At 41.7% G+C, this 27,003-nt stretch overlaps 1 pseudogene; it reads right to left on the minus strand.

Moving 5' to 3' along the window:
- The window catches only part of LOC139377235 (uncharacterized), a 62,688-nt pseudogene extending 37,558 nt beyond the window's left edge, over window positions 1–25,130 (minus strand).
- Window positions 25,131–27,003: the final 1,873 nt, after the last annotated feature.

Below are 27,003 nucleotides of genomic sequence, written 5' to 3' on the forward strand. Positions count from 1 at the left end.
CACAATATACTACTTTCTATGTGTGTGTGTGTGTGTGTATGTGTGTGTGTGTGTGTGTGTGTGTGTGTGTGTGTGTGTGTGTGTGTGTGTGCGTGCGTGCGTGCGTGCGTGCGTGCGTGTGTGTGTGTGTGTGTGTGTGTGTGTGCCTGCTTGTGTATAAGAGTATGAAAGAGAAACAGTGAAATAGAAAAAGCGTCTGCATGTGTACACTTCAGTATGCGCATGTTTATGCACCTCTAACTAACTCCTAACTCGGGGAGGGCATTGCGGCATCTCTCCTCTGAAAGATTCAAGCAGAGGAGACCAAAGGTTCTGTGTCTGGAGAAAAAAAAAGCCCAAGCCTCGCCTCTCTTTCCTCTAACAAATAAGAATTTTTGATTACAGTAATCAAGCCATTAATAATGCAGATGGTGTGATGATGCAGTGCAGATGAAAGATGGTTTCTTTTCAACCATTCTCTGAAGAGAAAGGCAGATAGAGGAGATAGCTGCTAGCCAGACCCAATAGGCTAGTTTCCCTCTGTAGAGACAGTCAGGCCAAAACATAACATCTCCAACTAAAGACGAGAGAAAGTTTTCAGGACGGGAAGTTTGGGCGAGAGTGCTTGTTGTGTCTTTTTAAAGTAGAAAAAAACGCCACCCAACATTTAATTAGCTGCATTCAAAGCTTCAAACCAGTTTGCAATGGAAAACATGGGTGTTGGGTTTGCAGAGCCTGGTCTTGCTATTTGTGCAAAGCATGATTGTTCCCTTTCACAGGCTGGTCATAGACTAGACGTAACACAGTCAACAACAATCCGGGATGCTCAAATTAGTGTATGTTATGTTTGGTTACTTGAGACAGAATATTACTTAAGGCAAAAACTGAAGGAGGGTGAGTGAGTAGGTGTAAAACACGAACTTCTAGCAACCCAAAGGTTGCGTATTTGAATCCCATCACGGACAACATTTTAGCTAATTAGCAATTACTTACTACTTTTTAGCTACTTTGCAACTACTTAGCATGTTAGCTAACCCTTCCCCTAATCCTAACCTTAACCCTTTAACCTAACTCCTAACCTTAATCCTTACCTTAACCACTTGCCTAGCTAACATTAGCCACAAATACAAATTGGAATTAGTAACATATCATACGTATTGCAAATTCATAACATACTATACGAATTGCAATTCATAACATATCATACAAATTGTAATGTGTAACATATCATACGTAATGGATGCTGGATATCCACAAATGAATACATACCATACCAAATGTAAAATATCATACTTTGATGTCCCAGATTAATTTTTTCATGTACGATGTTACGTCTACCCCTGAGTCCAGGTTGTCCCTGTAGAATCCTTTTATTTTTCTAACACACAAAGACTCCCTCACAGGTGTAGACACAGTAATACACAGAGACACCCACAGCTAGAGAACATTACATTTGCAAATGCACAAAGCACATGCCTGAAACACACACAACCCCCCCGTCCCCCCCGTCCCCGTCCCCTCCCCCCGTCCCCTCCCCACACACACACCTTTACTTCCACAAGGGCGACTTGGCAGCAGTCCAGCTCTTGGCGAACACATAAAGAGCTATTGTAGTTAGTCTCGTTAATCAGCTCAATAAGCTTTCTGACAGGAATGTGTGAAGAAGGTTGCCACTCTTTGTGCCTGTGTCCCAAATGGCACCCTATTCCCTACTTTAAGTAGTGCAAAAGTAGTGCACTATAAAGATGCCATTGGTACGCAACCTCTCTGTTTATCCCAATGTACTCTGTAACCCAGCCCTAGGATGACAAGTATGGTATAATTGTATAGTGAGAGAGAGGGGGAAGAGGTGGGAGTTGTATAACATAAGAGTGGTATGTATGTAGGTGCTGGCCCAAAATGCATTTTCAGGCCAAAGCTGTGGGTGGAATGAACATTTGTGGCCACAAATATGGAAGGATACTGTTGTGTGGTTGACAGTGGGCATGTGTGTGTGCGTGCGTGTGTTCTTGCATGTGTGTGTGTGTGTGTGTGTGTGTGTTCATCAGAGGTCCTCGTAGACTACGTCAAAGCCAGCCAGCCTCGCTTACAGGTGGAATGGAACATCTGGATACCACATTGAGAAGGTAGGACACATGGAGAGAGGGGAGGGAGGGGGGGCAAAGACTGGGTGTGGAGGGACTGAACCACAATCATTAAACAGTGGGGGGAGGGGGACTGCACCTCCTCTTACACCTGTTCCTGACACAGCTGTTTCAACACCCAGTTACATCTTACTCTGAGCTCTGGAACCCTTTATCTGTGTCCCAAATGGCACCCTATTCCCTATTTTGTGCACTACTTTTCAACAGAGCCCATGGCACCCTTCTCCCTTTATTGTGCACTACACAAATAGTGCTCTATATAGGGAATAGGGTGCCATTTGGGATTAAGCCAGAGTGTTCCAGAGGACATGTGTACTGGCCACCCAGACTGTAGGCCAAATCAGTCATCTGGAGACATTTATCACCCAAGGCCCATATTCATAGTGTCAGAGTAGCAGGGCTGATCTAGATTCAGATCCTCCCTTTCTTATTCATTATGTTATTTTATTCTTATTCATTATGATCTAAAATGCAAAACAGATCCTGGATCAGCACTTCTTTATGAATGTGGTGCCATATCTACTGAGACCTCTGTGGTCATTGGCTGATTGGCTCTAGTGTGGCCAAAGTGCTGTATTGGAGTCTCACATACGATGTTACAGAGGTAAGGGAGTGCTTTCATGACATTGCTGTTGACTGAAGGAATTGATTGGACTTTATTCATGTGGTCATTTGGGTTGTTATTAGTGTCATTCTTGATGTAATAATCAAATGATATTTTCCATTTAGCAGACACTTTTTATGCAAAGCGACTTACAATAGTGCGTGCATACATTGTCAAATAGGTGTGGCCACAACGGGAGTGGTTATTGCGCTCATTAAAGCTGGAATCCATTTGCAATATCACCACAAAAAAATAAGTCACAGCAAACAGCATTTGTTTCCCCCTCTGACATCATTGAACGTGCAATAGAACAGCAGCATGTGTTGTGCAATTTTTTTTACTATGATGCTCAACCCTCCCCAGCTCTGCTTCAACAACGAAACAAAACAAAAACAATAACAACGGCCGCCAGGCATTGTTTTTCCACTCCCAAATTGGTGATGCTGGTGATCGAGTGCCTACTAGAGAAGCTTCTTTTGTTTTTTAGCTGATCGGAGTGGAACCCGGGGTGGTCGTCTGCTGCAGTAGCCCATTCAACTGACATGGACTGATGAGTTATGTTTTCCAAGATGCCGTTCTACATACAATTGTTGTACTATGCTGTTATTTTCCTGTTAGCTTGCACGATTCTTGCCATTCTCCTTTGACCTCTCTCATCAATAAGCTTTTACTTTTACTTCATCATATTCCTAAAGAAAGTAATGTACTTTTTAATCAATGCATTTTCCCTGACACCCAAAAGTACTCGTTACATTTTGAATGCTTAGCAGTACAATTCACATACTTATTGAAGAGAACAGTCCTGCGGGTCCATCGAAGAACAGGAAGTTACCAAACCACAGATGAAGATGAAAATATGTGGTTTTCAGTGATGGCTTTATGGGATAGCTAGCAACACTTCCCATTCCTATAAGTTGAGTACTATTTTAATGGTAATGTTAATGAATACACATTGGCTGTTAAGCTAATTATATTATATGACTGGTGCCTCCCGTTTAAGTTTATTGTGATGGTAACGACGTTTGTTTTTTACAATAATTATTAGGTGGAGATCTCCAGCTACAGTGGTATCTTCCACCTTGCCTAGCTTTTAGCTAGCTAGCTGCTCGGCAATGCAAGCTAACTTGACTTGCTATAAGGTTAGAGAAACAAGTTGAGGAAAAAGTATCTAAACAAAACATGTTTTATTATCACCTGAAACTATACATTTATCCTGCCTTGAATGAAAAGGTCATATTTTGCAATCTGCCAAAATAAATGGAATCTCTGACGAGATTTAGGTTCTCTTCCATCTTGCATTACAAACATTACACTTGTCCGTTCAGTAGCGGGGCAAGACTCCGTGAAGATGACGTACGGCATAATGAAATACATCACGATGTAAACCAGGCATAACGTTAGCTTGCTAACTAGCTAGCTAGCAAGCTAAATATCCAAAACAGATTTTAGATGACCAGGTCGAAACTTTACACCAAGGCAAAAATATGACTTACTACAACAGCAAGGGTGAGCTAGCCAACCTTTCTTGTCTATCCTCAGCATCTGTGATAGTTTCATCCAGATGAAAAGTAGGTCTACTATCCAAAACTTCACTAACGTTAACCTCTACTGGATTGGTGTTCCTCCACTGAGATGGTTGAGCTAACGTGCACAAATGTGATTAGCATGACATTGTATGTAACAAGAACATTTCCCAGGACATAGACATGTCTTATATGGGCAGAAATATTTAATTATTGTTAATCTAACTGCGCTGTCCAATTACGGTAGCTATTACAGGGAAAAATACCATGTTATTGTTTGAGGAGAATGCACAACAACAACAACAAAAAATTCACGGCAACCTCTGAAGGTAAATAATATACTTACATTCAGTAATCTTGTTCTTATTTTTCATCCTGATGGTCACAGAGATAAAATGTGGCATAGTTTTGTTTGATAAATACATTTTTATATTCAAATGTATGAACTGGGTTCTACAGTTTGAACCCCTGCTGTGTCTGGCTCCACACCCAACCCGCACAGGCATCTAGATATGAAACTTAGTGTATAAGCTAATGATCCATCATGTTGACATTTCTGGGAATGTGTAAACTTAAATGTTGTATTACCATATCATTTTTGTATGTTCTCTATAGTTATGTACTTGAAAATGTATCAATTTACCAATTCGGCACATTTGGGCAAACTTCATACAAAATAATTATCCAGTATTGAAATGCTTCACTGGATCAATCTGGAACTTTGCACATACACTGCAGCCATCTAGAGGCCAAAATCTAAATTGCGCCTAAACTGCAATAATACATTATGGCTTTTCTCTTGCATTTCAAAGATGATAGAACAAAACAAACTGATGCTATAATCTTTCTTTTATCAGATCTAATGTGTTGTATTCTCCGACATTCATTTAACATTTCCACAAACTTCAAAGTGTTTCCTTTTAAATGGTATCAAGAATATGCATATCCTTGGTTCAGGTCCTGAGATACGCGCATTTTAGGTGAAAATTTAAAAAAGGGTCCGATCCTTTTTAAAGTAGCAGGATTTGTCTGCGGGTGCCCTTCTTAGTGCTGTTGATGCAGTTGTTGTTGTGAGGGGGGTGAATGCAGCATCAGTCTCACAGGAAACAGAGACAGTCTGTTGCACAGCTTGGCATTCTGTTAATTCAATACAGACATTATTAGTGGTAAATTACTAAGTATAGCACTCACATCTGTAGCCATGTAATGCTTTGAAAGGCAGGTCATGGCTCACATCAACACCACTATCCCAGAAACCCTAGACCCACTTCAATTTGCAAAGCAAACCAACATATCCACAGATGATGCAATCTCTATTGCACTTCACACTGCACTTTCACACCTGGACAAAAGGAACACCTATGTGAGAATGCTGTTAATTGACTACAGCTCAGCGTTCAACACCATAGTGCCCTCAAAGCTCATCACTAAGCTAAGGACCCTGGTACTAAACACCTCCCTCTGCAACTGGATCCTGGACATACTGACGGGTGACCCCCCAGGTGGTAAGGGTAGGTAACAACACATCCGCCATGCTGATCAACAACACGGGGGCCCCTCAGGGGTGCGTGCTCAGTCCCCTCCTGTACGCTCTGTTCACTCACGACTGCACGGCCAGGCACGACTCCAACACTATCATTACGTTTTCTGATGAGACAACAGTGGTAGGCCTGAACACCGACAACGATGAGACAGCCTATAGGAGGAGGTCAGAGACCTGACCGTGTGGTGCCAGGACAACAATGTGATCAAGACAAAGAAGATGATTGTGGACTATAGGAAAAGGAGGACCGAGCACGCCCCCATTCTTATCGACGGGGCTGTAGTGGAGCAGGTTGAGAGTTTCAAGTTCCTTGGCGTCCACATCGCCAACAAACTAACATGATCCAAGCACACCAAGACAGTCGTGAAGAGGGCACGACAAAACCTTTGCCCCCTCAGGAGTTTGAAAAGATTTGGCATAGGTCCTCAGATCCTCAAAAGGTTCTACAGCTGCACCATCGAGAGCATCCTGACGGGTTGCATCACTGCCTGGTATGGCAACTGCTCGGCCTCCGACCGCAAGGCACTACTAAGGGTAGTGAGTACGGTCCAGTACATCACTGGGACCAAGCTTCCTGCTATCCAGGACCTCTATACGAGGCGGTGTCAGAGGAAGGCCCTAAGAACAGACTGTTCATAGACTGCTCTCTCTGCTACCGCTCGGCAAGCGGTACCAGAGCACCAAGTCTAGTTCCAAGAGGCTTCTAAACAGGTTCTATTTCCAAGCCATAAGACTCCTGTACGGCTAATCAAATGGCTACCCAGATAATTTGAATACCCCCCCCTTCTACGCTGCTGCTACTCTCTGTAATCTATGCATAGTCACTTTAATAACTCTATCATATGTACGTATTACCTCAATTACCTCGACACCGGTACCCCCACACATTGACTCTGTACCCTTACCCCCTGTATATAGCCCCGCTATTGTTATTTACTGCTGCTGTTTAATTATTTGTTATTCTTGTCTCTTATCTCTCTTATTTTCTTAACTGCATTGTTGGTTAAGGGCTTGTAAGTAAGCATTTCACTGTAAGGTCTACACCTGTTGTACTCGGTGCATGTGACAAATACAATTTGATTTGTTTGACAATGTCATTATAGCTGCATTTTCAGAAATGACTAAATACACTTGTTCTCCTTTCAGACTCCATTCACAGGGGTTCAGACTAGATAAGGTTGACATCCAATCTCTCTTGCAGTCTACAAATAAATAAAACAGTTTCACATTGTATATTAACAATATGACTACTGGAGCGTGGCTTTCAGATAGTTATGTTTGGGTACCCGTGAGAGTAAATGTCATTCCTATTCATCATGTTAAGTTTGTACACTGGAAATGTCTATTTTCCTTCAATATTTTTGCACATAGCATATATTTATATACATTTTATAACATTATTATTTAAATATTATAAAGCAAAGTGGTAACTATCCCAACATTGGGATATTAATAGGCACTTGAGGAACTCATGCTCTTGTGTAAGCCTCATAAAAGCTACAAATGTCCGTGCTCAACCTTAACATGTGATGACAATACAGCAGAACAGATTAACCAAAATGACATTTTCTCTCACGTGTGGTGATACAATTATATCTGAAAGCCACTCTCCTACCAAGCCAAGCCTCCAGTTTTCAAAGAAAACAACCCTTTCTAAGTGACCCAACTGGCTGGGTCAAAATAACAGTACAGCTTTTACGTTTGGCATCCACAATATGACTAATGTACAGTAGTGTACACATTCACACTGTTGACTTCACATGCATATGAGTGAATGAGAGTCTGAGTGTCATCATCCATATTACAGACATCAGAATTCATCTGATTAGTCAAGTCATTCACTGTATCTGAATAGGCAGGTGAGATAGATTCAATGTGATCTTTGAATAAAGACATGATTCAATCTGAATCAGCATAGTCAGCAATGAACTGACTAGCATTGTCAGTTCACAGTCTGTTTAGATTCAGCTCAATTGGTTCAGATTCAGTTCAGATTCAGTTCCGATTCAGCTCAATAAATTCAGATTCAGTTCAGAGACAGGTCCTATTCAGCTCTTCACGTTCATAGACCTACAGCTCTGCCTAAATGTGACGGTTCAGTCATGCAGTCGTGCAAGCAGCCATGTCATCAGTCTGGGGCGGTCAGTCTGTGTCAGCTGCTGCTGCTGCTGAGGCAAAGGCCCCATGCCTTTCCTTCTCCTTCCACTCCTCTGCACTCGCACGTTAGTCAAATCAGCCCATTACATGCTCCGTTGGGCATGTTTAGCTTTTTATATCCATCCCGGGCATCAAGGAGTCAATGACTTTGGAAAAAATAGGAGGGGAAGCGATGACGACTCCGAGCAGAGGGGTCCTTATTCAAAGTAGATGTGAGTGCAACAGTGATTGTTTGTTTATTCATGTTTCCCAACATTAGTGCTGCGCCTAAGACAGTTAGCACTGTTACTGTAATTACCCAGTTCACTGTAAAAGCCGTCACAAGACATTGAGAAAGAGGAAGTAAACGTGTAAACTAGAATAAGGCTAACGCTAATCCGCATGCAAATCTCCTAAAAATGGTTAGCATAATGATTTTGGCGTGAATCAGAATCACGTTGTCCTACAAGAGGAAAATATTGGCAAGCACATTGTATATACTGTACAACATGTTTTTTTATTATTAGCTAAAACATTATAGCCTGGCTGGGTGCGATTTTATGTATTTAGGATTTGTGTTCACATTATGGGGACATCCTGCATTACAGGGATTTACAGATGTAGGGTCTTAATTTTATGACCCTGTTGCATCAGAACTTAAAACTTGTAGTCTATTTGAGGTTTAAAAAGGCTTCTGAAGTTTGTCATTTCCAAATTTCACACTTGATTTCCCTTGACGATAGAGGTATCAACCCCTACAAAAATGTCCATTAATTATAATCCACATAAAATGATCATTTCCTGTTGCTGCAGGATTATTTTCCTAATGTAGCAAACTGTTTTAAATTAAGATCCTACAACTGTAGGTAAGCTTTCCTGCAGCAGCATTACAGCGACATACAAATAACGTTCCAAATGGCACCCTATCCCTGGCCCTGATCAAAAGTAGTGGAATATATAAGGGTATATGGTGCCATTCGGGACACAACCTGAGTTGAGGAAGCAGGGCATGGCTGGTTGATTCAGATACAACACACACAGTCATGGATGGCCTGGCTAAGTGGTGCTACTGTGGAGCTGAAGGCTGGATCGCCATAGCCATTGCCAGCAGGCTGTGAGGGGAGTGAGTGGTTGAACACTGTAATCAGTGTGAGGCACTCACAGAGAGACGCAGCGAGACACACAGGGAGCCATATAACCAGACACATAGCGAGACAGTGAGTTAGTCCCAAATGGCGCCCTATTCCCTATATGGTACACTACTTTTTTTACCAGGGCCTGTAGGGCTTATAGACCCAAAGTAGTGCACTATATTGGGAATAGGGCACAATTTGCAACACAGCCACAGAGACATGAGGCGCCAAGATGCACATTAAAGCCAATGACCAGGCAGACAGGCCACAGGGACAGACAAAGAGAGTGTCACTCCTGGATTGGAGCACTAAAATGAGAGGCGGATCTGACAAATGACTATGTGACAATACTGTAGATGTGTGACTGTGTGTAAGGCTGGGAGCAAGAGATGGAGAGTTTTTAGACGTGTTTGTATGTGTTGCAATTATGTAGGCTCTTGCGCCTTAGCTGTAGCATAACCCCAGAGCATTTCACATCCTGTCAATCACTCAGACTGGCGCAGAGAGAGAGAGAGAGCGAGAGAGAGAGAGAGGCTGCTCCCTTGAGTCTGTGGGTAGGGCAGCCCCTCGGGCAAAGTTGGCATGCAGCTGGGCACCCTCACTCACTCTCCAGGGCACCCTGTGTGCCAACGCTCTGCCATGCCTCAGAGAGAGGAGAGGTCGACTGTGTGTGTGTGTGTGTGTGTGTCTCTGTGTGTGTGTGTGTGTGTGTGTGTGTGTGTGTGTGTGTGTGTGTGTGTGTGTGTGTGTGTGTGTGTGTGTGTGTGTGTGTGTGTGTGTGTGTGTGTGTGTGTGTGTGTGTGTGTGTGTTTGATTGCTTTGGTTTATTTTGGTTTATACGGATCCCCATTAGCTTTTGCCGAAGCAGCAGCTATTCTTCCTGGGGCTCACACAAAAACATAAAACATCACAGGCAACAAAACATTGATACTCTGATAAAGAACAGTCACACAAATTTAAACTACAACGATATACAAACAATACAACTAAAGAATAATATGTGTGTAGATTGTGTTTTCTAGAGTGTGTGCATGTGTTTGTGTCATTTCACAGTCCCTATTGTGCCATGAGATGTTTAAAAAAAATGTAAAGGTCATTAACATTTTGCTGTTTGCTTGAGTAATTGGAGATGTAAGAAAGTTCCATGCGATCATGGCTCTGTATAATACTGTGCGTTGCCGTCAATTTATTTTGGACGTGGGGACTGTGAAAAGACCCCAGGTGGCATGTCTTGTGGGGTATGTCTGAGCTGTATGTTATTTGATTATGCAGACAATCTGGAATTTTCATCACAGAAGCAGTTAATCTCTCGTCAACCCTCAACCAGGAAAACCTGGTATGCTGCACTGTTTTGAGCCAGCTTTAGCTTGGCTAGGTCTTTCTTTGCTGCACTTGAACACAATAATCAAGATGTTACAATACCAGAGCCTGAGCAACTAGTTCAGTAGATTTTTGTGTAAAAAACGCAGAACATATTTTTATAACAGACGTACACCTCCCCCATATTCACAACAACGTTGTGACTTGTTTCAGGAAACTAGGCGTATGTTGCAAGTCACTACTTCACAGGAGAGACATTTGAACATGTGTTTGTGGCAGAAATGTCTTCTGGAACATGTGAACTTTCAGATGCCTTAATAACCAACTTGTATACCATCTGGAAATACAAAACAAATGTTAAATTACGAGCCTAGATGGTTTAGCCACAAAAATAGTCAGCAACCTTCTTGCTAGCCATAATTGGCTGAGATAACGAGTGGGCTGGACATGCCGAGAGATGAGTTCAGATTGGTCTGCCATATAGCACGCTTATGTCTATTTAAACCGGTCCGCATGTGTATGTAATCCTGTCTGACCCAGCTTTAAAATATGTATATATATATTTATATATATATATAGCGTAGTAGAACTGCATAAGTGTTGCTCTCCACTTTCTGGAGGACCGATTTTTTAAATCAGTGGAATTAGACTCTGACAGCTAAGGAGATGGAGAAAACACCTGTCTCCAGATTACATCTTCAAACTAAGGGCAACCATGGCATCCGTGACAGGGAGAAGCGTCCATCCATTATGTTTAAGGGTATATTTTCAGATATTACACGTTTCAAATTTTGACAAAGTAGTTTTCATTTCAAGTTAAAGTGTAGTGTTAGCTGGCTGGCTCACTAGCTAACGTTATGTGTATGATCTTATTATTGGTATCTCAGAACCATTTGCTTTGCTAGTTATAGCCTAATGTTATTTGGCTAACATTGAACCTGGTTGGTTAGCTACCTGCAGATTCATGCAGGGTAGTAAAGTCATGAGTTGGAAGTTATGGTTCATTGTTTACCTAGCTAGCTAGCTAGCTACATGTCTTAACAAAATACTCCACTATGCAAGAAACCATTTCAATAGAATGTCACTGTGACAGCTGTTGATAGACATAGCCAAAGTGAATTTACCTGCTATCTACTCTGATTTCAGAGCACTCTCATCTGAGTGTGCCAGAGCGCAGAATAATTGACAAATTTACAAACTCTCAACACCTGTTGAATATGGCCAGTGTCAGTAAACGTTGGCAAAAAAAGTGTACATTTTTGCAGCACAGTTGCAGTCGGAGCAACCCTTAAATAGATGGTTGGGGTTAAAGCAAGAGGGTGTGAATGATCCTGAATGGGTGTAGACAAACAAGAGCTTTCCATTGTTCCTCAAATACAGTGTATGTTATACAATTGTGTAGCTCTGTGTCTCTGCTTTTATCCAATGTAAAAAACACAATTTCAAATGTTTCTACATAAGACCGAATCAAGGTGGTTGCTCACCTTCCTCAATGGGACTTGACCATGATAATTGACCATCCATTGTTTTACCTAGGAGTTTAGCTTCCTCAACTTGCTCAATGGTCACACCCTGTATGCACAATTCCAGTTGAGGTTTAGGTCTTAGAGAATGTTTTGAAAGAAATACAATGCTTTTAGTTTTAGATGTATTTAAGACCAATTTATTATTAATCCCCCCATTCTGATATGGACTGTAATTCCATATTTAGAATTTCAGTGAGCTCACTGGCTTTAGGTGCTGACATGTAGAATGTGGAATCATCTGTATACATAGTCATTCTAGCTTCATGTAAGACCAGTGGCAAATCATTTGTAAAAATAGAGAAGAGTAACGGCCCAAGGGAACTGCCCTGAGGGACAACGCACTGCACATATCTGATATTAGAGAAGCTTCCATTGAAGAACAATCTATGGGTTCTATTGGATAAACTCTCCAACCATGTGATGGTAGGTGGTGTAAAGCCATAGCAAGTGAGTTTAAAAAAATAACAATTTATGATAACATCAAAGGCTGCACTGAAATCTAACAATACAGCTCCAACTCATTTTATTAGAGTCATCTGAGTCGGTATAGAACACATTGCGTACCCTCTCTATGCATGCTGAAAGTCAGTAGTTAACTCTGAAAAATAGCATTGTATTTCGTCAAATACAATTCTCTCCATCAGTTTACTCAGAACAGACAGCAAACTGATTGGGCAGCTGTTAGAGCCAGCAAAGGGTGCTTTACTATTTTTAGGCAGTGGAATTACTTTAGCTTCCTACCACGCCTGTAGAGACACACACTCTTTTAGTCTTTAAAGAATAGCAAATAGGGGAGGTAATACAGTCTGCCACCATTCTCAAAAGTTTCACATCAAGGTTGTTTGTACCTGGTGGCAGACCACGCTAACTTGACAAAATTCAAATCAGCAATCCATCTCTTTCATTGTTAGATTTTTTTTATACAAAAATAGTGGTTCGCTGTTTGATGTTCATTTAAGTTTTTTCCACTTTAAGAGTTTTTCCACTTTACTAGTGGAATAGTCATTGAAATGATTGGCAAATATCGAAAGGTTTTGTTATAAATGACCCATCAACTGCAATGAACAATGAAGATTAATTGGGTTTTCTGCCCATTATATAATTTAAGGTACTCCAACGTCTTTTTCCATTGTGTTTTATGTCATTTACAGTGTGGCAAAAAAGTATTTAGTCAGCCACCAATTGTGCAAGTTATCCCACTTAAAAAGATGAGAGAGGCCGGTAATTTTCATTATAGGTACACTTCAACTATGACAGACAAAATGAGAAAAAAAATCCAGAAAATCACATTGTAGGATTTTTTATGTATTTATTTGCCAATTATGGTGGAAAATAAGTATTTGGTCACCTAAAAACAAGCAAGATTTCTGGCTCTCACAGACCTGTAACTTCTTCTTTAAGAGGCTCCTCTGTCCTCCACTCGTTACCTGTATTAATGACACCTGTTTGAACTTGTTATCAGTATAAAAGACACCTTTCCATAACCTCAAACAGTCACACTCCAAATTCCACTATGGCCAAGACCAAAGAGCTGTCAAAGGACACCAGAAACAAAATTGTAGACCTGCACCAAGCTTGGAAGACTGAATCTGCAATAGGTAAGCAGCTTGGTTTGAAGAAATCAACTGTGGGAGCAATTATTAGGAAATGGAAGACATACAAGATCACTGATAATCTCCCTCGATCTGGGGCTCCATGCAAGATCTCACCCTGTGGGGTCAAAATGATCACAAGAACGGTGAGCAAAGATCCAAGAACCACACGGGGGGACCTAGTGAATGACCTGCAGAGAGCTGGGACCAAAGTAACAAAGCCTACCATCAGTAACACACTACGCCGCCAGGGACTCAAATCCTGCAGTGCCAGACGTGTCCCCCTGCTTAACCTCTTGGATCTCTAGGGGCGCTATTTCATTTTTGGATAAAAAACGTTCCCGTTTTAAGCGCAATATTTTGTCACGAAAAGATGCTCGACTATGCATATTATTGACCGTTTTGGAAAGAAAACACTCTGAAGTCTGTAAGTGCCCCAGAACTCATTCTACAGGCGAAACCAAGATGATACGTCAACCAGGAAATGAGCAGAATCTCTGAAGCTCTGTTTTCCATTGTCTCCTTATATGGCTGTGATTGCGCAAGGAATGAGCCTACACTTTCTGTCGTTTCCCCAAGGTGTTTGCAGCATTGTGACGTATTTGTAGGCATATCATTGGAAGATTGACCATAAGAGACTACATTTTCCAAGTGTCCGCCTGGTGTCCCTGCGTCGAAATTGGAGCGAGTCAGGTGCAATTATTTTCCCATTTGAGAACAAGGAGAAACCAGGCTTCCACGAATGATATATCATCGAAGAGATATGTGGAAAAACACCTTGAGGATTGATTCTAAACCACGTTTGCCATGTTTCAGTCGATATTATGGAGTTAATTTGGAAAAAAGTTTGCGTTTTGAGGGCTGAATTTTCGTTTTTTTTTTTTTTTTTTTTTTTTTTTGGTAGCCAAATGTGATGTACAAAACGGAGCTATTTCTAATACACAAAGAATCTTTTTGGAAAAACTGAGCATCTGCTATCTAACTGAGAGTCTCCTCATTGAAAACATCAGAAGTTCTTCAAAGGTAAGTTATTTTATTTGAAGGCTTTACTTTTTTGTGATAGTTGCCTGCTAAATGCTAACGCTAATGCTAACGCTAAATGCTACGCTAGCTAGCTACTGTTACACAAATATTGTTTTCCTATGGTTGAATATTTTGAAAATCTGAGATGACAGTGTTGTTAACAAAAGGCTAAGCTTGAGAGATAGCATATTTATTTCATTTAATTTGCGATATGAATAGTTAACGTTGCGTTATGGTAATGAGCTTAGGTCTATAAATAGAATCCCGGATCCGGGTTTGGTCGTCGCAACAGGTTAAGCCAGTACATGTCCAGGCCAATCAAGAAGATTGGGAGAATTGCATATGGTCAGATGAAACCAAAATATAACTTTTTGGTAAAAACTCAACTCGTCGTGTTTGGAGGACAAAGAATGCTGAGTTGCATATACTTCCGGCGCCGACAGAGATGGCCGCCTCGCTTCGCGTTCCTAGGAAACTATGCAGTTTTTTGTTTTTTTACGTGTTATTTCTTACATTAGTACCCCAGGTCATCTTAGGTTTCATTACATACAGTCGAGAAGAACTACTGAATATAAGATCTAGCTAGCTACTGTTACACAAATGATTGTTTTCCTATGGTTGAAAATCATATTTTGAAAATCTGAGATGACAGTGTTGTTAACAAAAGGCTAAGCTTGAGAGATAGCATATTTATTTCATTTAATTTGCGATTTTCATGAATAGTTAACGTTGCGTTATGGTAATGAGCTTAGGTCTATAAATAGAATCCCGGATCCGGGTTTGGTCGTCGCAACAGGTTAAGCCAGTACATGTCCAGGCCAATCAAGAAGATTGGGAGAATTGCATATGGTCAGATGAAACCAAAATATAACTTTTTGGTAAAAACTCAACTCGTCGTGTTTGGAGGACAAAGAATGCTGAGTTGCATCCAAAGAACACCATACCTACTGTGAAGCATGGGGGTGGAAACATCATGCTTTGGGGCTGTTTTTCTGCAAAGGGACCAGGACGACTGATTCGTGTAAAGGAAAGAATGAATGGGGCCATGTATCGTGAGATTTTGAGTGAAAACCTCCTTCCATCAGCAAGGGCATTGAAGATGAAACGTGGCTGGGTTTTTCAGCAAGATAATGATCCCAAACACACTGCCCGGGCAACAAAGGAGTGGCTTCGTAAGAAGCATTTCAAGGTCCTGGAGTGGCCTAGCCAGACTCCAGATCTCAACCCCATAGAAAATCTTTGGAGGGAGTTGAAAGTCCGTGTTGCCAAGCAACAGCACCAAAACATCACTGCTCTTGAGGAGATCTGTATGGAGGAATGGGCCAAAATACCAGCAACAGTGTGTGAAAACCTTGTGAAGACTTACAGAAAACGTTTGACCTCTGTCGTTGCCAACAAAGGGTATATAACAAAGTATTGAGAGAAACTTTTGTTATTGACCAAATACTTATTTTCCACCATAATTTGCAAATAAATTCATTAAAAATCCTACAATGTGATGTTCTGGATTTGTTTTCTCATTTTGTCTGTCATAGTTGAAGTGTACCTATGATGAACATTACAGGCCTCTCTCATCTTTTTAAGTGGGAGAACTTGCATAATTGGTGGCTGACTAAATACTTTTTTGCCCCACTGTATATTTTTGAACTTTCCCATTGAGCTACAGTAAATCCAAAGCCATCCCACCAAAGAAAGCATGGCTCTGGGCTTTTCCGAATTTCCCCCAGATCCAGGATCGGATCCATGGGCGAAACAAGGTTTAGCCCGCACTCGGCAGGCTGTATAGAAAACTCCCCCGGAGCCACAGAAATGCTGAATTAGTTACCGCAAATAGTTAGCAATTTGGGAATGTTTTCTTGGGGTGCTCTAAGTTGCTATTATATGCGTTTCTGCCATTGAGAAATAAGTGTAACACTCCCTTTTAAGTTTGTGTGTGTGCGTGCATATGTGTGTGTGTCTGTGTGTGTGCCATCATGCTTGTGTACGTGTGTGTATGCTTGCTTATGTACATCTTTGTGGATGTGTGTGTGTGTGTGTGTGTGTGTGTGTGTGTGTGTGTGTGTGTGTGTGTGTGTGTGTGTAGTGCCGCTTCATCAAAAACAACAACCTTGCTCTACATACAGTTGAAGTAGGAAGTTTACATACACCTTAGCCAAATACATTTAAACTCAGTTTTTCACAATTCCTGACATTTAATCCTAGTAAAAATTCCCTGTTTTAGGTCAGTTAGGATCACCACTTTATTTTAAGAATGTGAAATGTCAGAATAATAGTAGAGAGAATGATTTATTTCAGCTTTTATTTATTTTATCACATTCCCAGTGGGTCAGAAGTTTACATACACTCAATTAGTATTTGGTAGCATTGCCTTTAAATTGTTTAACTTGGGTCAAACTTGTGTACCCCTCCATTCTTCCCTTCACCCGTCTCTTCCTTCTTTCGGCATGTTCACCTTCTCTCTCAGTCCCACCCACACTCATGCTCTTAACTCACAATCGACACCCTTACACCCCTCCATCCCTTCCTGTGCCCCTCATGCCAGGCACACCCACATCTGCCCTGGCATGACTCTGCGGGCACACTGCAGAGCCTGGGCATCGCCCCGAGAGGAGCCCCCCGCTCCCTCCACGGCTGAGTTGTACTGATTACACCCCTACCTCCACCCTTACCCCATCCTCCCCCCAATCCCTCATTAGTTCAGCTCAACACATGGCACACACACACGCATGGCGCAGGCCAGGCAGCAGTGGGCGCGCTCCTTTCTCCTTTTTACAGGCCTGGGTTAGTTTTACGCCTGGGCTTTTTTATTCAACCACAGGGTCATTTGTGTCTGCCATGCTGGCTTTTACAGGGGAGAGAGACACCCTGGTCCTAGCGGAGGACACTTGGACACTTGGACACTTGCCATACCCATAATGTGCATCCTAAATGACACCCTATTCCCTATTTATAGTAGTACACTACTTTTGACCAGGACAGATAGGGATTTGGTGAAAAGTAGTGCACTACATAATAACAATAGCGTGCTATTTGGGATGCAACCATACACACACATTGGTGGAGGACTGGCTAGCTTGTGAATAGGGAGGGTAATATTTGGGTACGACATGCACGCGATGCCATCATTCAGTACATAGACACAGTACTAGACCTGGGTTCAAATACTATTTGAAATCTTTCTAATACTTTTAGAGCCGGTTTCCCAGACACAGATTAGGCTTAGTCCAGGCCTAACCTGAGATTCTCCATTGAGCATGCTTTTTAGTCAAACACTACATGTTTGTGTAAGTTGTGTGTTTGAAGCAGAGTGTGTGAGAATCCATGCTATGCAACATACCTACAGTCTCACAAAATACATTCTTGCCATACCCAGGCAATAAAAAACCCTTACCTCCAAATCCCCTTGGCAGAGAACAGAGCAACAACAAACTATGAGTAAAGCAACAGTATTAAAGGGGAAATTTGTGATTGGTACATCTATTTTTTTTATTAATGATATATATTCATTGATTCTTGAAGAATATCGTTTATAAATGCTTCATGAGCTTACCCCATCCGAATGCAAAATATACGCTTGTTTTACTCCATTGTTTGTAAAAAATAGAAAATGGATGGTCTGTCTTTGCATCCATAGACAAGGTATGTCTATGAATTTGAGTGGTTACATTTCTTCAGCCCCATCCCTTAGCTGTTCAATCCCAGATTGCCGCATTAAAGACAATTGAACTGTGTTACTCAATCACAACCCAACATATAAAGAATGTTTTACTCCATCGTTTGTGAACAATGTAATTGTAAACAAACTTCATAGCTTTAAAACATTGTTAAAGCTATCATACTGGCCGGTCCTTGCAATCATTCCACCGTCTATAAATTTGAGAAGAATTCCATTTCTCCCGCCCCATTGCTCAGTTGTTTGCCCAAAAAAAGTGGTGGGGTGTTTTCTTAGTTTTTGTTTGAATCCTAGATTGCCCCTTTAAAGGGGCTTGCTCATGTGCCATATTCTTAATCGGTACAACATGTAAGCCATTAAAACAACACTTTCAATTCTGCTTGATAAGCTGGAGACAGAGGGGGAGATGCAGCGAGACAGAGAAATACAGAGAGACAGACAGAAACTTGAACTGAATTGAGAGAGAGGGACAGAGAGAGGCAGGCCAAGTATTTCTCTTCTGTGAGTCTATATAAACCTCAAAGTGTCATCAGAGAGGCTGGGGTGTTGTCTGGGAAGATCAGCACTCTCACACAGTATTTGGAAGCATGCGTGCGTGCGTGTGTGCATGTGTTTGTGTGCACAGAGCCCTGTCCCAACAGTGACAGCCCCCCACCGTTGTCCGGCACTCATCTGCTTCCTCATGCTGTTTTTACATGGCTAGAAGTGCCGACTGGGTACAACTCGCAAACTACAACAGTCCTGTATGAGCTTCTGTCTTCCTCCGCCTCTATATCAATGTTTCTCTATCTGTGTTCCTCTCTCACTCCCCTTATCTTTCTCTTTCTTTCTATCTCTCTCTGTCTGCATCTATGGGCCTCTAATTGATGTAGTTCTGTTCTGGAGCTGTTCTTGTCCATTAATGTTCTGTATTATGTCATGTTTCATGTTTTGTGTGGACCCCAGGAAGAGTAGCTGCTGCTTTAGCTAATGGGGATCCTAATAAAATACTAAAAATACTCTTTCTCTTCATCTCTTTTCTTTCCCTCTGTGTCTCTCATCCCATCTCTCTTTTCATCTCATCTCTCCCTCTCTATTTATCTTTCTCTCCCCTTCGCTCTCTCGCTCTCTCCCTCTCTCTTTAGCTCTGTCCTCTTGAAGGGCCTGTGAACTTCTTACAGGCCTCATATCAGTGGGACGGGGGATTTGAAGTGGCAGCTTGAAGGGGCCGACACTGCTCAGGGGGGGAAGTGGAAAGTCAGTCAGACCCTCTCTGGACGCACGCCAAAATATTCACCCTCTCCTCTTCCTCTCTGCTGCTCCTCCGTTTGATGCTACTGATGATGGTTAAGATGCTGTATGCTTGTGTTTATTTCTCCCTCCGTCAATCACTTTATGACACACACGCGCATGCACACACACACACACACACACACACACACACACACACACACACAGTAAATCATTTGAAAACCCTGTATTTTCTCTCTTTATATATTTTCTCTGTGTGTCTTTGTCTGTCTGTTCATCTCTCCTGCTCTCTCTCTCTCACCCCTTCTCCGCCTTCTCTCTATCCAGTGTTGGTCAGCGTCTCCCACACTCCCACTGTGCTAGTCAGTGTGGACCAGGCCAGTGTGCTGTGTGTGTGTGATGCTGGGGGGTAATAGAGCAGTGTCATCGGAGAGGCAGCAGGGTCCACTGAATAATACATGGACATGCCTCACAGATGTCCTTATTCACACTGACATTAAAGGGCTGACACTCTCTCCCCAGCCACACTTTGTGACCCTCTACAGCACAAAACCAAAGGGCCAGAGACAGTGAGGGCTGAATGCGGTACTGCAGGCATTGTTAGCAGAAAACAGGATCCCCCATTATAGTGAATGGGGAAAAAAAACTATCTTCATGTTCAATCTTTTGTGTAAACACATATATACATATCTTAAGACAATCATGGTACCAATAATTGCTTCTATTACACCAGATGTATGTCCTTGAATAATTTTTTTTTTTTTAATCGCACACCGAATTTGTAAGGATAATTTAGTTGCTGACAGAAGCCTGCAGTACCCCGGTCGGCCTTCAACTTGAGTTACTCAATGAGAGAGGGCAGCACTGAGCTAGAGCGCAACGTCACTTCCTGGAGTAGCTCAAACTGCACATGTTACATCTCCATGCGACGCCATCTTAACCAATTTAATTTGGCTTCAATGCGCTATTGCGTCTTCACATTGTAATGAATGGTGTCATGTGATCAATGGCTTTGTCCATCATATATAAAGTCATGGGCGTGCATACATGGGTGTGCATGTTCATGCCTGCAAAAGTGTGCCTGCGCATGTGTATGTGAATGTGTGTGTGTGTGTCAAAATCAGACAGCACCCACACACACATGTCCATATAACAGAAGAAACACTGCCTATGGCCTCCTATCACACACCCTGACACACTGACAGTCTGGCAGAGAGTGACAGACAGGCAGACAGGCAGGCAGGCAAACAGATAAACAGACTGGCCGACCGACTGACAGACAGTAAGCTAAGCGGGAAAACGGGGCCTGTTTTCCAATGCCATGGCAGTGAGTGATGTAATTGCACAGCAGCAGCCCGGATTCCTGAGGATGGGGCGAGAGGAGGGACAGAGACTGGCCCCCAGGCAGACACATCGGAGCCTGACGAACCGCGTCGATTACAGAGGTGTGGACCACAGCGAGACCATAGTGAGCAACCCAGAAGCTCCACTCATAAATCCTGTCACTGCCTCCTCGCGAGCCGCCATTCATCCCCTCCATTCTCTCTCCCTCTCTCTCTCTCTTAAACAAGGTCACAAGAGACTGAAGGTCAACACTGAGACATACAGAGAGAGAGAGGGAGAGAGACAGACAGAGAGAGAGAAGGAGAGAAACAGATGGAGAGAGAGGAAGAGGAAGTGAGAGAGTGATAGGGAGGACAGAGATGAGGGGTAGAGAGAGGTATGGGGAGGAGGAAGAGAGAGGGAGATAAGGGTGTAGAGACAGAAGACAGACAGAAATATGAAGGGGAGAAAGAGAGCGAGGGAGAGGAGCAGGGTTGGGGAGTAAAGGATTACATGTAATCTGTTACAGTACATGTAAGGGTTTACAACAAAAAACTGGTAACTGTATTCCATTACGTTACACCAAAAATATTGTAATCGGATTACAGAGACTTTTGAAAAACTAGATTACTTCGAGGATTACTTTTAAATTCAGAAAGAATGTTTGCCGAAATCAAATCAACATTGGAAATGGTGCAAGTTTAAGTTTGTTCCATCAGAGTCAGAGACCACTATGATGACACACCAAATGTGTGATGGATCGTGGGAAAAGAGCAGGAATAGGCTTTTGTTGGCTACAGTCCAAGCTATGTCTTCCAATGGTACTACTGCTGTCGGCATCCAAAGATTATCCAACTTGAATCAACGCTTGGAGGTAAGGATGACAGCAGTGGTGTAGTCTACGGGGATACGGATATGACTTATTATTGATGTCTACATAACGTTGTGACTCACACTGCTGCTCTCTCATTTAGCTATTTGCGTCTTACGGATTGTGGTTGTTGTGGATGGCTGTTCACAAATCTGCATGTGTATTTGAACTCAATAATGGTTGAATTCAATTAGTTTAAGCTGCCTATCAATCATTGTTTTTGAAACCAGTGGACAGCCAGACAAAATGTGCTATTTCAACAGCTGCATAGTGCAGATCCAAGCCTGTGGAATAAAAGTGGGGCTTTTATTGCTCAATCTAACTCATGCTGATAAAAAAAAAAAAATCCATAGGCCTAATGGACACATACTCAAACTCGCACACTTTTGATATCTATTGATTCTTGAAGAATATAACTTATAAATGCCTCACGAGCTTAGTTCAACTATCACACTCCATGAGAACCCAAAATATAAGCTTGTTTTTCTCCAATGTTTGTAAACATTGCAAATGTAAACAAACACTGTATAACCTCATAACATGGTTAAAACAATCATTTGGATTTCATGATTGGTCAGTCCTTGCATCCACAGCTCTGTCTATTAATCTGAGAGTGGTTACATTTCTCCAGGCCCATCCCTCAGCTTTTTACCAAAGCAGAGGTGGGTGACCGTTTTGTTATTGTTTCATCTGTGGATTTGCCCTTTTTATTTACATGTTTTTATTTAACTAGGCAAGTCAGTTAACAAATTCTTATATACAATGACGGCCAACCAAAAGTCAAAAGGCCTCCTGCTGGGACGGGGGCCTGGGATTTAAAAAATGCAATAAAATAAAAATATAGGACAAAACACACATCACGACAAGAGAAAAAAAAAAAAAAAAACTCCTTCCATCAGCAAGGGCATTGAAGATGAAACGTGGCTGGGTCTTTCAGCATGACAATGATCCCAAACACACCGCCCGGACAACGAAGGAGTGGCTTCGTAAGAAGCATTTCAAGGTCCTGGAGTGGCCTAGCCAGTCTCCAGATCTCAACCCCATAGAAAATCTTTGGAGGGAGTTGAAAGTCCGTGTTGTCCAGCAACAGCCCCAAAACATCACTGCTCTAGAGGAGATCTGCATGGAGGAATGGGCCAAAATACCAGCAACAGTGTGTGAAAACCTTGTGAAGACTTACAGAAAATGTTTGACCCCATTAAAAATCCTACAATGTGATTTTCTGGATTTTTTTTCTCATTTTGTCTGTCATAGTTGAAGTGTACCTATGATGAAAATTACAGGCCTCTCTCATCTTTTTTAAGTGGGGGAACTTGCACAATTGGTGACTGACTAAATACTTTTTTGCCCCACTGTATATAGCACTTCTCAGTAGTCCTCAAAGCATGTTATTCCATGAGCGTAGCATTTATTTTTCAACTCGAATCAATGAGCCCAATCAGTCCTCCATGACAACAAAATCATAAACAACAGAGTAGGGCTGGCTAATAAATCCTTAGTTCTGGGGTCATGCTTAGGTAAAACAATTTTGCTAATCTATACTTCCATATTTCCAAGTCCTATTCTTGAAGATCAAGGGGTATAACATTTATTGCAATGACTGGAATTCTGATAGACTTCTGATAGTTTTTAATGTAAAGATATAATTTAATTGTATTTGTATATGTAGTAGAAAGTGATGGGTTTAGAAGAAGCCCACATAACCAACCCATAAACTAAAATGTAACATCCATCCAGCCAGCTGTGTGAACTTTAACATTGATTTATTCTGCAGGAGATGTCGTTCAATTGGTCATACACATTTTGTCTTCTTCTCATGCCTCTTAAGGGGAAAGTAATCTAAAAGTAACGGAATGTAATCAGATTGCATTACCGAGTTTGGGTATTCCAAAAGTTACGTTACTGATTACAATTTTGGACAGTAATGGATTACATTTAGAAAGTAACCTACGCAACTCTGGAGAGGAGGAGTTAGAGGAGAGGGGGTAAACATAGGTGACAGAGGGAAAAGAGGAAGAGAGAAAGAGCGGAACATGGAGAAAGACAGACAGAAAGGGGAGAGAGAAAGAGGAAAATATATAGGAAAAATACAGAGATTTGAGAGACAGAGGAAAAAGGCTATATTAATATTCACAGACTCCCAGCGCATCCTAAATATTTTATTACTTCCAGCTGTTTGATGTTAAGGAGGCTCACCAGAGACGCACCACACACACACAAACACACAAATAGACACACATGCACCAACATACACACCAATTGTATGAGTACTTTCAGGAGTAATGCCTTATTTATTTACTTACTTATTTATCCATTTATTTATTTATTTGTTTATTTATTATTTGTTGGGTTGACTTCCTTTTATTCTTGAGCTCATTCCAAGGGGAGAGTGTGCGTACATTCATCTTCTGATGAGAACAGTGATTAATTCAGAACAGGCACATCCAACCCCTCCCTCTCTCTCTCTCTCTCTCTATCTCTCTGTCTCCTTCTCTATCCAATGTCTCTCTCTCTCTCTCTCTGCCTGTCCCCTATTCTTCATCTCTCTCTGTCTCCCTCTCTATCCAATGTCTATCTCTCCCTCTCTCTCTCTGCTTTCCCCTATTATTTTTCTTCTTTCCTTGTCTCTCACCTGTGCACCCCACACAACCATTCAGTCACCTCTCCACATTCTTCCCCTATCCGATATATATATATATAATAGTAGGGAGAACAGGTATTTGATACACTGCAGATTTTGCAGGTTTTCCTACTTACAAAGCATGTAGAGGTCTGTAATTTTTATCATAGGTACACTTCAACTGTGAGAGACGGAATCCTAAACAAAAATCCAGAAAATCACATTGTATGATTTTTAAGTAATTAATTTGCATTTTATTGCACAACATAAGTATTTGATACATCATAAAAGCAGAACTTAGTATTTGGTAAAGAAACCTTTGTTTGCAATTACAGAGATCATACGCTTCCTGTAGTTCTTGACCAGGTTTGCACACACTGCAGCAGGGATTTTGGCCCACTCCTCCATACAGACCTTATCCAGATCCTTCAGGTTTCGGGGCTGTCACTGGGCAATATGGACTTTCAGTCCCTCCAAAGATTTTATATTGGGTTCAGGTCTGGAGACTGGCTAGGCCACTCCAGGACCTTGAGATCCTTATTACTGAGCCACTCCTTAGTTGCCCTGGCTGTGTGTTTCGGATCATTGTCATGCTGGGGCGGCAGGGTAGCCTAGTGGTTAGAGCGTTGGATTAGTAACCGGAAGGGTGCAAGTTCAAACCCCTGAGCTGACAATGTACAAATCTGTCGTTCTGCCCCTGAACAGGCAGTTAACCCACTGTTCCTAGGCCGTCATTGAAAATAAGAATTTGTTCTTAACTGACTTGCCTAGTTAAATAAAAGGTAAAATAAATAAATATAAATAAATTGACCAGGTCCTGCTGTGTAGTTCTGGGCTGATCCCTCACCTTCCTCATGATCATTGATGCCCCACGAGGTGAGATCTTGCATGGAGCCCTAGACCAAGGGGGTTTGACTGTCATCTTGAACTTCTTCCATTTTCTAATAATTGCGCCAACAGTAGTTGCCTTCTCACCAAGCTGCTTGCCTGTTGTCCTGTAGCCCATCCCAGCCTTATCAAATACTTGCTCTCCCCACTGTACATACACCCCTGTGTTCCCGGCCTGTTAATCAGCAGATTGTTAATGAGGCTCTAAAGATAGATCTTAAGTCCCAAATGGTACTATATTCCCTACGTAGTGCACTATTTTTGAACAGAGCCCTATAGGCCCTATGCACTACATAGGGAGCCATTTGGGATATAACCAGAGACACAGAGAGTGTTGCGGGGTGCGCTACGCTCTCAGGGCGGCAGAGAGAAGGGGAGGATGACTTTGGACCAAATGTCTGTTTTTCTAAACAGGCTTAGCTAGCCGTCTACTCCTCTGATGTGTGTGGTTGTGTGTGTGTGTGTGTCTCTGATGTAGAGTTCCCCCTCAGGACCATAGCTATGGTGTTCTCTCTTTGTAGCTCCTTTTTCATGTCTTATTAAATCTCACGGTGTCCTGTCACTGCTGGAGCTGTTCACAAAGACTGGCACCGATTCACAACATGCCTAAATAATGAACATTCATTGGTATTATTGAAATATTGAAAGCGTCAACTTATTTTTGGGATGCATTCACATTTTTTGGATGCATTCACAAGAGTTATCGGTTCATTTGAGCAACGTAACAAAATTATGAAATGCGAAATGATGCCTGGGTTTTTTAAACAGTAAGAGTAACACAGTCAAAGTTAATACCCTCTTCACACTACTGAGCTGACACAAACTGTACCATGCTGCTTCTGATATTTTCTTTTCACTGTCCTTTCCAGCCACTGAATCCAGAAACTATGGTGGGTGAATAACCAGGCCAGTCCAGCTAGGCTTGGCTCAGTATTGTTAAAATAGCAAATGTAGTACTTATCTCCTCCTATATAGGCTGTCATTAACTCTTTTGAGTCCTTCCAAGCAGTTTTTCTTATGCATCCCATTTTGATGATCTACTACCTGCATGATAAAGGGTGACTGCACTTCCTGATTTTTTTTTAGATTTGGTTGTGTTTGCAGGTGGGAAGATTTAGCCTAATTATTTTGCTAATTAGCTTTAGCAGGCTGGTGTGCAACAAGTTACAATATTGGTTTGAATTTGAATAGCCTATCTCCCAGGTTAGTTAGGGGCTGTCAATAAATTACACAATGTAAATGATACAATATTTGTATGTTGCACACCTTGTAGTTCTCATTAAATGCTTTCATTATTTGTATATGAATTCATAAAATGTGTAGTTGGTTTGGAGTTTTTAAGTCATTGAAATTCGGAGCTATTGTTGCACGATGTACCCTGTGTAATTTACCTATGGTCCCTAACAAGCCCCAAAGGGATATCCAAAGTTAACCCAAATTTACCATGGGTATTACAAATAGGTCGTGTGCAGCTGCACTCCAAATTGATGATTACTTGTATGCTGCCAACTGTGGGCATGTGGGCAGAATTTAAACAAACCCAACCTTCATTTACATTGTGATGCAGTCACAACCACAAGTCTCGCAAAACTTAGTTTTAGACGAGACTGACTTTATGACCAAAATTATCCTATTTACACTTTGTAGTCAATTTTGACAGCAGAATACATGTTTCTGACTCATATCGATGCCACATAGGCTGTTTTCTAAATGAGAAGTTGGTCTTTAGGGGCAGTTGATCTTTAAGCCTGATAAAGCAATCAGCACTGTTGAAACAAATGCAATTATCAATCTCTTACATTAGGCTACTCCTTAGAACATATTGTGAGACAACACTACACTACATGGTCAAACGTATGTGGAAATACTCATCGT

This window comes from Oncorhynchus clarkii, chromosome 2 (assembly GCF_045791955.1).
Source record: "Oncorhynchus clarkii lewisi isolate Uvic-CL-2024 chromosome 2, UVic_Ocla_1.0, whole genome shotgun sequence".
NCBI lineage: Eukaryota > Metazoa > Chordata > Actinopteri > Salmoniformes > Salmonidae > Oncorhynchus > Oncorhynchus clarkii.